Source organism: Wyeomyia smithii, chromosome 1, assembly GCF_029784165.1.
Source record: "Wyeomyia smithii strain HCP4-BCI-WySm-NY-G18 chromosome 1, ASM2978416v1, whole genome shotgun sequence".
NCBI lineage: Eukaryota > Metazoa > Arthropoda > Insecta > Diptera > Culicidae > Wyeomyia > Wyeomyia smithii.
In genome coordinates this window covers 182815401-182827562 of record NC_073694.1, presented here as the reverse complement: position 1 = coordinate 182827562, position 12162 = coordinate 182815401, and the positions used below count along the sequence as shown (strand labels likewise).

General features: G+C 39.6%; 1 protein-coding gene across 1 annotated transcript in view; it reads right to left on the bottom strand.

Moving 5' to 3' along the window:
- The window catches only part of LOC129724154 (ETS-like protein pointed), a 254542-nt gene that overhangs the window by 240464 nt on the left and 1916 nt on the right, over window positions 1-12162 (bottom strand). The window lies entirely within an intron of this gene.

The window sequence follows — 12162 nt, the reverse complement described above, 5'->3', positions numbered from 1 at the left end:
TTATTTATTTTTTGCATTCACCTTTCATTCGCTTCTTCGATTACGCAAGTCGGCCGTCCACAGTGCAGCTGACGCGCAATTTATCACTCGATGCCTTCGGTAGGTCCTTCGAGGTCTAGTCTTCTTCTCCGAACGGATCAAATTATTGGCTAAACCTTCATTTTGCGCTCCAATCAGCCGGTCTAAGCTCTAGCCTAAGAACAAAACGGGAACAATTTCGGAAGAAAGTGAAGAAGGTAACGAGTACGATTTTTGGGTTCAAGTTCGACGCTTTAATAAGCACTCTGCTGGGTTCGATGATCAACGGTCGATCTTCTTACGTTTTCCGTTCCCTTTCGCTCGATCGGGACGTCCACTTGTCTGTGTATGTGTGTGTACATTGGGCTTGTGTATTTGTAGGTACCCAGAAAACTGTACGCACAAGCGACGAAAATTCACTTGCACTGATGTGTGAGCTGCTCCGTACCGGGCGGGCAGGTTGAGGTTAAGAACTTTTCCTTGATTTAGCTTTCGTCGTCACTAGCCGTATTCAAGGAACTCACACAGTCAAACTTGGCCCTCGTCCGATTAGGTTAAGGTTCTGTTGCGGGTTGAAGCGCAAGCGTTGCCCCAGCCCAGTTCAACTTTAACGGTGACAGAGAAACAAAATGCGAACCAGATGACAGTTAGTAATTTGAAACTGTTGCCCAAGTGGACGGGAACTGCATTCTGCAATAACCTCGACACTTATTTAATGTCCAGCGAAGTAAAACTACCGACGATAAGTTCTATCGTTATTATCGTAGTATGCCTCGAGTATATCCGAAACGTACTGACAGATAGTCTAGATGATCGGTGATTTTTAATAAATTCAATGAGTACCTTTATACTGTTTCTCTCTCTCTCTCCATGTAAGGCCAGATGAGGCACTCCTACTTGGTCGAGACATATGATTTAGAGATCGGCTTCCGCAGAAAAAGAAAACAAACAAGTCGCGCCAGTCTGCTTGGTTTGATTTGGCTGTTGGCTGCTATGCGGTGTAAGTGTAGTGAGTAGTGAAAATAAACTGCGAAATAAACAATTCACCTTCCACCGGCCAACTTTGTTGTGGTTCAGAATGGTTGATGTTAAACCGCGTCATTGTTTTATCGTTTTTCGTTCTTGGAAAAACATGGAGAACAATTTAAGTGTATCATTTCCGGATTCAAGTTCCAGGATCATTAAAACCAGACTTTTTTTTAATTGAAAAATAACTGTTGGCATAAGCTATTTTCTACAAAGTCACGATGTTGTTATTGATATCTGGGTACATTTTTCGAACTCATTGGAATAAAATAATGCTACAACAATCAATAAATTTTCAAGTTCAGTTTCAACTTCAATTCCCATAGTTTCAAAGTTGAAACCTGTTCACGCCGCATTAATTGATTAATGGCGGACCTAAGAAGCGAAATCATCAAACTAACCAAGTCTGGGTAACAGTAGACGCCATCGAAACTGCCTGATCCTCTTCAACATCTACAAGTAGGCTACTACTACATCCTTAGTCCGGAGTCCTCCACCCGGTTGGAATGATCCTAAGTGCACACTACTTTATTGATGATGTAGTAACGAAATAGGCAGAACCAACGCTTGCTATGATCTGTGCGGTTTTATATTTTTGAATTGCTGTCTTTAAAGGATGCGTGAATATAGAATACGTCCGTCTTCGCTAGGCTATCTATTGTGTTCTCAGATATCTTATGCCTGCTGCACACCATCGTTCATCTCCAGTATGGGAAATATCACCGACCCGGTTGTTCTCCAGAAACATCTACGTTCCCTTCCAGTACGTGCAAAGCCTTTCTGGAAAGTCAGCAAAGTTTTGGAAAATAAGCCGACACCCATTTTCCCTTTATCACCCCCAACACCAATCCCCTGACAATTCTAGTGACTAGAGCCGCCGATCTCTGACAAATTTAAAATATCCACTGATGAGGTGATAGCTACCATCAAGCGCACCAAGAACAGGGAAGCCACAGACATCGATAAAGTCCTCAATCTTGGGTTGAAAAACTTGAGCCGAGACTTTTTCGAACACTTGGGCAGCAGTCTTTAAAAAGTGTCTGGAGATTACTTTCCCATCTCGCTGAAAGTTAGTCAAAGTTATTCCCATTCACAAACTATATCTCATATACCTACCACTTTAGTCAGGAAGACTGTTCACTCCTTTAAAATAAACAGAGAGAGAGCATGCTGTCATCCCCCTAGTTAATAGTATTGGTATAAATTAAATTTTTTGACAATCAGCATTGCTAAATGCGACGTAATGACTTTTCGTCGTATAAAATCGTCTATAATATTCAACTACCAAATAGTTTAATATGAAAAGGATGCGACAGTACCTAGAATGGCGGCACTGCCCTGTCAGCACAGCTCGATGCCATAATCGACTTTGCGGACTGCCACAGCAACTTCTCGAAGCACTTGAAACAGAGTCTTCTATTGCTACGCAAAGTGAACGAGGCAGTCTCCAGAAGAGCAAGCTCGCGCGAGCCCACCGGCTGGGCCGTCAACGAAGAATGTTGGGCTCACGAAAAAGAAGCCCAACATGAACTCTACAGGTAGGCTCATACAGGCTCATACTCAAAACTGACGGGTCCAAGTACTCGGAGGTCTTGAAGGCCATGCGAAGCGCTAAGGGAGTTGGGTGAGGATGTTCGGACCAATCGTTGATCTCGCACCAGTGAAATGATCCTAGAACTACGCAGGGACGCGAAGGGGAAGGGAGCTACCTACAAAGAGGTAGCCTAAAAAGTGTTAAGGAAGGGCGTACAAGTTCGGGCCCTCACCCCAGAGGTGACTCTCCAACTCAACAACCTGGACGAAATCACCGAAGGGTGCGACATTGAAAAAGAATGTGGCGTTGAGGTGGCCGTAGAGGCAACTCGCCTCCGAAGGGGTCCTTCTGGGAAAAAATCACAGGAAGGTTGTATGCAAAGCCACGACCGCAAGGTTGAAGTAGAATACTTTTACAAGAAAGATAACCCGGCTGCTTGCGTGTCAGTCATTTATTCTAGTAAATAAACGTTGACCGTTCATTGGCAGTTTTGTAATTTCTCTTTGTTTGATATTTTGAATGAAGTTTATTGAATATTTTTAAATTTTGTGCAAATGAGAAGTTAAAGTGCTGCCGAATTGTAATATGCACATTTAACACAACATCATTAAACGGAACGGAACAAAGGGTACGGTTTTGCAGAACGCGAATGACGGCGCGATGCGATTCGCCTTTTCGTGGTGTTGAAATGTACAGCTCTTTTTAAGGCGAAGTAGAGCTATACATTTCAACACATTTCGTTTTGCCGAATCGCATCGCGCCGTTATTTGCGTTCTGCATGACCGTAGCCAAACACTAAGCGACGCAAACACGTTATAATAGTCAGAGTATGCATGTAGATGAAGATAATTAACTTTGGATTATAGCGCGAAACGAGAAAATATTAACTCTTCAAATATTCATTTTTGTTCTTCAAATTTCAGTTGTTCAATTTAATATCCGATGAAATGTCTGTTTATTATCTGATGAAGGCTCTTATATAGGCCAGATGATGCATTCCCAATTCACTAGGTCCATAACTCTGCCGACCGTGCTTGGGAAAGCAATTGTATAACGACCAATCAGAGGTCGAATTTTGTGTTTTGACAAGGCTCGAGAATTTTCAATAGTACAATAGCTCGAATAATAAAATTGCAATTTCATGCATTTGGTAGGAATCTTAGAAGATTTTCTAATCGATTGCTGCAAAAACGTAGGCAATCCATCGAAAATTAACTGATTTATTAGCATTTGAAATTGGACATATTTCTCACTTTTTTCAGTTTTAGATTTTCATTTCACATCCCTATGTAGCCGAACTTCCTGAGAGAAGTATTCTACTTCAAAAGCCCTGAGGAAAACAAAGCTGAAAGTCGGTTGGTCGCTATGCCCGCTGGGCATTCTCCAGCAGCCCGATGTTTGCTTCAGACGCTTCGAACAAATAAGTCGTGTTCCCGGCCAGGGCCGGGGGTTGATGTGGGTAGTATGGGTAGTAGTACCCACTCGAAAAATATCCCTGTGGGTACTTACCCACAAGGAATTATCGTACAAAACCAACAAAAATGTAATGTTTTCTATGTTAGAAACCTAAAATTGCCGGGCACATGTGCCCATAAAAAATTTCAATTTCGAAAACCTCAAGAGTTACTCTTGTGCATTTTTTTCATTGCTTAAAAAGTGAACCTTTCACTACTGTAAGTGAAGCCTTATCACAAGTCCGATTAAGTATAAATTTTGAATGGAGACTTTTTTTCAGGAGACAAAACTGTTGAGCCGCAGAACTCGAGACCGAGGGAAAGTCTAGCGACTGCGTGCGCTTGGTTGGGAGGTTGGTGTCACTGACCAAATTGTGAAAATTACCTGGCGAACATGGATGGCAACGACTGGCAGGGCACTTGTATTTCACTTCCTTCACGAAGATGAAGTTTATTTGACACACCAATTTTCCCAAAAAGCTGCTGCTGTGACTGATAATCAGCGAGAAGGGAATGTCAGAGTCGCTCTTCTTTTGCTCCAAACTGGCCGTGAACGGAGAAATTAATAGATAGAAGTGCCTTCCGGAAGAAATACCATAAGGGCTAAAACGCGCTGTACTGGCTGAATCTGCCGTCGACCTATTACTCGAAGCAATCGTTAAAGAAGATGGAGCGTCCCCTAGCTGCGCCCCATCGAGAGTTCTGGGCAAAACTTAAGCGCAAGATCTACTCCTAACAATTTTGTCGCCATAAACCTTTTTCTATTCCTTACTACCCACTCGGGAAAATAGTGTGACGCTGGCCCTGGTCCCGACAGGTCTAGCTTATGTCGACGCTGCGATGGTGCAGGCCATAAAGCGCGGGTCTGCGGGACGCCTCCCAAGTGCTTGGTATGCACCGGTAAGCGGGAGGCCCCAAGCAAGCCGGCTACTAAACCGCAGGCGTGAAGGTAACGAAATTAAACCTGAACCACTGCTACGCGGTACAGCAACTGCTATACCAAGCAGCCACTTAATCGTTGTCGGACATTGCCATCGTATCGAACTCCGACCGCATCTCTACCGGGTAACTGGGTAGCGGATAAGTCCGGGATGGTGGCCTTATGGGCGACAGGCCCCGGTTCAGGAGATTGTATCGACCTCGAATGAGGGCCACGTGGCTGTCAAGGTGGACGGAGTATTCTACTGCAGTTGCTATGCTTCGAAATGTTCGCTCAGATGGTCGATAGTGTAACCGTAGAACTAACGAGTCTAAAGGCGTTGGTGGTGGCGGCAGCAGAAACGGTGTGGAATCGATCATCGACGTGACGTTCGGTAGCCCGGGACTGATCACGAACTGGAGAGTAGACAACGGCCACACTAATAGCGACCATCAGGCTGTCAGCTACAACGTGGACACGAGATGGCAAGCGTTGGGTAGAGCCAATAGCCCAACCACTCGCGCCTAGGGAGAGTTGAAAGCTGCGCTATCCGTACGCGTAATTGAGGATTGGATGCACTTTAGGAAACGAGTTAGCGCACCATAGCCAAAGGCCATCGTAGTGATGTACAACCGTGATTCGAAACAGAAGGCGACGATTAGTACCTGTGGATGCACTATCGACTCAAAGCGATCCTTGAAGCTCCTGCGGGTAATGGTCGACGACAAGCTCTACGTTCGGGAGCCACCTCGACTATGCCTGCAAGAAAGCGTCCACGACTGAAGCGGCATTATCGCGCACGATGTCAAATAGCTCCGCGGTATTTATCAGCAGGTGAAAGCTGCTAGCTAGCGTGGCAACTTCTATACTCAGGCACGACGGATCCGTGTGGTCGAAAGCATTGGTTACTTCCAGTTACCGCTAACTCTGCCTTTACGAAGTCAGCCAAGCAGTTGAAAATAAAGGGGTGCACTAAGTACACTCGCTCTTCTCCCTGAAGTAATGCCTAATACCCTGTTCACACTACACTACATATCACCTGATATCAGGCGATTCGTGCTATCGAGGCCATATCATCATCGATATTACCATCGATATTGATATCCCATACAATCGAGCTGTCAACGGATATCACCTCGGCTACATGCTATCGCGGATATCATGTTCGAAAACCAATAATAACCACATTTCCAGCAGTTGGCAACACGGCCAACAGACATTTGACGCAACCCTACAAATTTCGCAATTCGCGTTGCATGCGAGTAAGAAGGAAGGAAATACTTTTCCGTGTTTCATCCCGCACATTTTGACAATTGCATATGAGAGATCGCGTTGGTGCGAGCCAACTAGCTGACATTTTTATCCTAATTGCATTGCTCTTGTTGTCTTCTTTTTGCTTTGACCTGTTTTTGTTTTCTTCTCTTTTTAATTACCAAAGCAAATGTTAAATCATATCAGCTCACTCTAATGTGAACGGTCGAGGTGATATACTGAACAAGGCATAACGGTTCCTAGTGCACTTCCACTGTTTTCCAACACGAAATGATTGCGAAACTGCAAAAATGATGTAGTTTGAAAAATAGAGGAGATCACATACATCATGCGTTGAATAGGGATGGGAAACCTCGACAGTATCGATAGTTGCCAGCTTACAATAGAATCTCTACGCTTTCAGCGTTATCGATAGTTATTGATATATTCCTCGCATTGGCACTCATACTCTACAATGATGCCAGAACTGAAAAAAAATTGGTCTTGCCAGTTTTGAAAGATACTTCGATGCTTGTTCGCTCTCACATGAAATCCTCTTTAAAATTGTTAGAAAATTGATCGACAATGAAATTCCGCTCACTCTAACTCGTACGGACAACGACGAGATTTCGCATAAGTGCGAACGATGTGTGCGAATGAACTTTTAAATGTTGTTCCTGTCCACAACGGAAGCAACATTTTGTTGTTTTTATGCATCTGCTTCTGGCTGTCAAACTATTGTTAGTTATCGATAGTATTGGGAAATTATCGATAATTATTGATACCGTTTTAGTCTATATTTCCCATCCCTAGCGTTAAAAACAAACATCGCGAACAGAAAGCAAGCTTCTGATTGATTAACCGATTAACCGGATCAAAACATTAGACTTTAAAATCCGTTCAGTGGTAGTAATTTTCATTTAAAAAAAAAAAAAGAGTTGAATTTTTTTCTTATTTTTTTTCAAGAAACTTGACGTTAATACGCAACATTTAAAAAAAAGGCCAGGATGGAGAAATGAAAAAATTTTTTTCATGGTAGATTAATTTTTTTATAAAAATTCTAATTCAAACATTTTTCAAAATATTTGTATTCTGATGATTTTAAAAGATGCAGAGAGTCATTTTGAATCAAAAAAATCTTGGTAGTAAACATTTTAAACGCATTGGTTTTCGAGTTATTTTAAATTTAAGCTCGATAAATTAATTATATTTCGGAAAATACACGTTTTTCTTAATTTGTCCATAGTTCTCCAGCAAAACCCTTACGTTCATTGGAATGCTTGATCAAAAATATACAATTCCTTCTTTGACAACAAAACGATTGGATTAATAACTCAAGCGCTAAAACTTAGCCTACCTGCACGTTCCCCCTTGCCGAATGTTTTATAAAAAAATATGTTTGTCGTGCAACACTATCTACTTGTTTACTAATACTAACTGTTTTTAAAGTAGGCAACCAATAACTACTGGGTTACTTATAATATCTGTTTTCGTATATAAATACGATTGCACTACTCCAGATGTGTTAGTAACAGTTTGCATTTTGTGAAGATGAATAAAGTGAAAATGGAATACACCAAGCCCAAATGCTGTAAACCCTTTCCTGGTCATCGGTGCTCATCAAGCTTACGCAAATTAAACGAAAACGTTATTGCAAAATTAAAAATATTGAACAGTCAAGCTCATTTTAATATGTCTTTATCAATTTGTGATTCGTTTAGTTATTTGAATGATAGTCAAGCCACCATTCATCTCTTCGTTGTTTACTATTCAGAATCTGGAACACTTAAGAATATCAGCTTCATCATAATATCGGAAGTAATCCATCATGATACTGTTGCGGTTCGGGTGTTCATTGCCAAATTAATGAGTTTTTTGAAAACAACAATAGAGTTGAAAAAAGCGATATTAATGTCTGATGGAGCTGCCTCACAATATAAAAATAGAAAAAACTTTGCAAGTTCAAAACAAAATATAACGTCGATGCGGAGTGGCATTTTTTTGCGACTTCTCATGTTAAAGGCCCATGCGATGCAATTGGTGGCATATTAAAACGAATGGCAGGAAATGCAAGTTTAGCTAAAGAACATGAACATCCAAAAAATCTATAATAATAGCTGCCACACAAAAGTATTACTCTTTTGTTTCGATTTCAGAAAATAAGATACAAACGAAGCTGTTTTCAAAAGATGACGAATCATTTACTTATGATGTATATGAAATATAAGGTGAAACTAGTTCTTTAAAGTATCTATGTCATGAAAAAATATGTTCTTAAGATAATAAAACTCGAAAATAAATATTTGATTCTTATATATTTATATCACTTAGAACATTTAACTCTTTTCTTGAGAACCGTTCGCCCAATCGTTTTGTTGTCAAAGAATGAATTGTATATTTTTGATCAAGCATTCCAATGAACGTATGGTTTTTGCTGGAAAACCATGGACAAATTAAGAAAAACGTGTATTTTTCCAAATAATTATAATTTTTCGAGCTTAAATTAGAAATAACTCGAAAACCAATGCCTTTAGAATGTTAACTACCAAGAGCTTTTTGATTTAAAATGACTCTCTGCAGCTTTTGAAATCATCGGAATACAAATATTTTGAAAAATGTTTAAATTAGAATTTTTATAAAAAAATTAATCTACCATAAAAAAAATATTTTTCATTTCTTCATCCTGGACTTTTTTTTTAAAAGTTGCGCATTAACGTCAAGTTTCTTTAAAAAAAATTCAACTCTTTTTTTTAAATTGAAATTTAATGTTTATTTTTAATTTTTTTTGGTAAAAAAAAAATTTTTTTGTAGTGTATATTTTTTTTATGGTGCATTTTTAATTCCCTACATCTCATTCTCAGACAGTTTTTCTATACAACCAATGGTTTCTGGGCTACAATGTTTCGAATAAAACCTATGCCAAAAGGCATTCGCCCTTTTAGAATGTAACTCATGGGTGTAAAAAATCTCTGCACCTGTGAAAAATGCTCAGTTTGCTAAGCCAAATACGTGTGCAAAGTTTCATTCAAATCAAAAATGGTCGATTAAATTTTCGCGTATTTCCAGGCGATTTGAAATGATTCTGCTCATTACGAAGGTGCTTTTATATCGCGGGCCATAAACAGCTGTACGGGAGAGTGTACAAGTATACTTTTTCAACCTACTCTGTGAAACTCTTTGGTTATATTTTAGTTTTTGAAACTATTTAATAAATTTCAAGTACCAAAAAGTCCGAATTATCAAGCTCAAACTTACATTTCTAAATATTTCATAGAAATCAGAAAAACATCGAGGACTTCGGACTTTTGTCGCGTTTTCATAGTCTTTTTTTATAGGGGGGAGTTTGTAATGATTTATTTATGTACTAAAATATCTATTCAGAATTAGTATTGTGTGTTCTGCCACAAATGATGACATTTCAACACTATTATATATATTTGTACGCTTTTTAGTATTATTGAATGTTATTAGCTTTCGCAGTAAGGATAATGTAATTGTAGGAAAATTATTAAACCTACTTGTCAAGAAAAAAAAAAGTCTTCATAGTCTTCGGAAACGACTTTACTCCAAGTTCATTTTTTGAATTACATTCAAAACGAATGACTACCAAGGGTAAAAACAAAGCCTTGGTGCTACATTCCGATTCGGAACTCGACCTTCTGTTTATTATACACAGACTTCGCAGTTAAGTACAGTCTCTCCCGAGCCGAGACTCGAACCTACGACTGGCTTGTTAGGCCAGCATCGTACCTCGAGACAAACAGAGAGGGTATAATTACTCAAATCTGACATCAAATCATCGAAGCTAGTGGTAACTTTTTTGATTCTGTATTCCATACCATACTCAATATATTAGGCTACCTTCCTTTCTTGCTTTTGCGTGGTATATTGTAAATTTGAAACAATTAGAATCTAATTAAAGGCCAAAATGTAATATCCGCCTGAATTCAGTCACCGAAAGCTTTTGGATCTGGCCGAATTCACCTCAATTGTAGCGATTCGGGGGTATAAACAATTTGGCTTCCACCTTTGCGTCAATCGCGTTTTATCGCTCCTGATTAGAGTAGCCTAACTCTCGGTATCGGTAATCCCGCAAGGTTATGCTGCCGCACACGCGTTCGCCCCATTATGTGATGCGATGCGCGATGGCGACAACAAATGATTCAACCTGCAAACAATAGGTGTAAAATCACGTTTCAACCTCGCCGATGTCGACGGAACGTTACGAAAAGAAGTTCCCCGCTTCACGCGTCCACGCGCTATTGACATGGAAATTCCTCGTACAGACGAATTGCCTTCAAACTGTCACCCACAATTAAACGGTTTCTTGCTCTCTGCACACTTTCTCACATAACTTCACGCGAGGAAGACAAAAAAAAAGAACACAAACTGTATACTCACTGACGAAATTTTTGTTTACAACATCGACGAGAAAAATTCCGATATAAAAGAACGACCGCCTACAAAGGTTCGCTGAGGTAAGCAAATATTTGTTCACCTTTGAAGAGAGCGCACGTTGACGTCACAGGATTCACTGATCGGAAAATTTCGAGACAAAAACAAAACTCAAGCCGCGGTCAAAGCGCAAGCAAAACGATACTACAGCAGTAACTGGAGGCTTTTTCACATTTGTTATCAGCAGCGCTACTGATGGTGAAACTGGCAAAATAAAGATAAGTGAAATACTTTTTGCTGCTGCTGTTGTTGTTGACGACTGTGTCGTTTGATTTATACACAAACTCTCCGAAGGATTACTCTAATGAGTCGTCATTTGCGGGTGACCCATGATTTTTTTTATACGCATGTAGTTTTATCTTATCATTTTGAACAGCGAAAAAAAAACGTGGGCCAGGAGCGAACAGAAAATTGCAATTATCGAGAGCGTTACTCCGCGACGATAAGACGATGATTGCGGAGAGATGTGTGCGCCGAAAACTGGAACAATTTTTCCTGATAACGAGCAAGCTCGCTTTAATGTGGTTGAAAGTTGAAATTAGACTGACTGAATTTCAATGCCTAACCTTAATTTGATAAACATAAAGCGATGTTTTTTTTTTTTTTGACAAGTTTATAAAAAAAAGTTGTCTGGAGTGAGATTAATTTCAAGTTTGAAACCTTTTTTGTTGGGGATGTGGTCGCGCTCTATGCCGACCAAAATGACAATCATAATTTTATCAGTCAGTTTTATGTTATCCAGAACATGAATACCACAGCTAATACTATTCCGTTGATAATTGCACGGCTTATTTCTTCTTATATATCATTGCAATGGTTGAATGTGATTTGTGTAGTATTGGTTATATCGTTAGTCTGAATTGGACATTGCCAATATTCACATTTGTAGCCAACTGTAATCCAAGCAACATCGTCAACGTGACAATATATGCATTGTTATTATATTTACATTTAAGTAATTCTTCAATGTCATTCAAAACGAGATTTATCGACCATTCTTTGTTATAAAATGACTGTAAATCGCCATATTCTGAAGAATTGTTAACCAAAACGATTTTACAGGGTCGCATTTTTTGTTTTGTTTGGCTGTGTAATTGAATCATCTAATGCATCCAGGAATTTTCCTTCCTCAATCGGAATTAAATTTGGAACGTCCAATTTATGCTGCCAATGTTCATCAATAGTATCTACACGTTCCAACAATTTTTTTTAGAAGCCATTTTTCCTGCTCTTCCTTTTTTTTTTTTTTTGAAGGTTTCTTTTGCCTTCATTAAGTGTGAATTTCTTCGCTGACTTGAATATCTTGTATTAATCTAGCGTGTTCATTCATACCTCTTTGGAAGAAAAGACTAGATTCCAAAATAATTTCGTACTGCATTTACTATAATCGACCGATGGGATTATGACATTTTGTGCTGAAGAAAGTTTCACAGCCATTACAACTCAGGTTGCTACGATTTCAAATAGAATTCTTCAATATGATACAAACGGCACGGATGAGAACT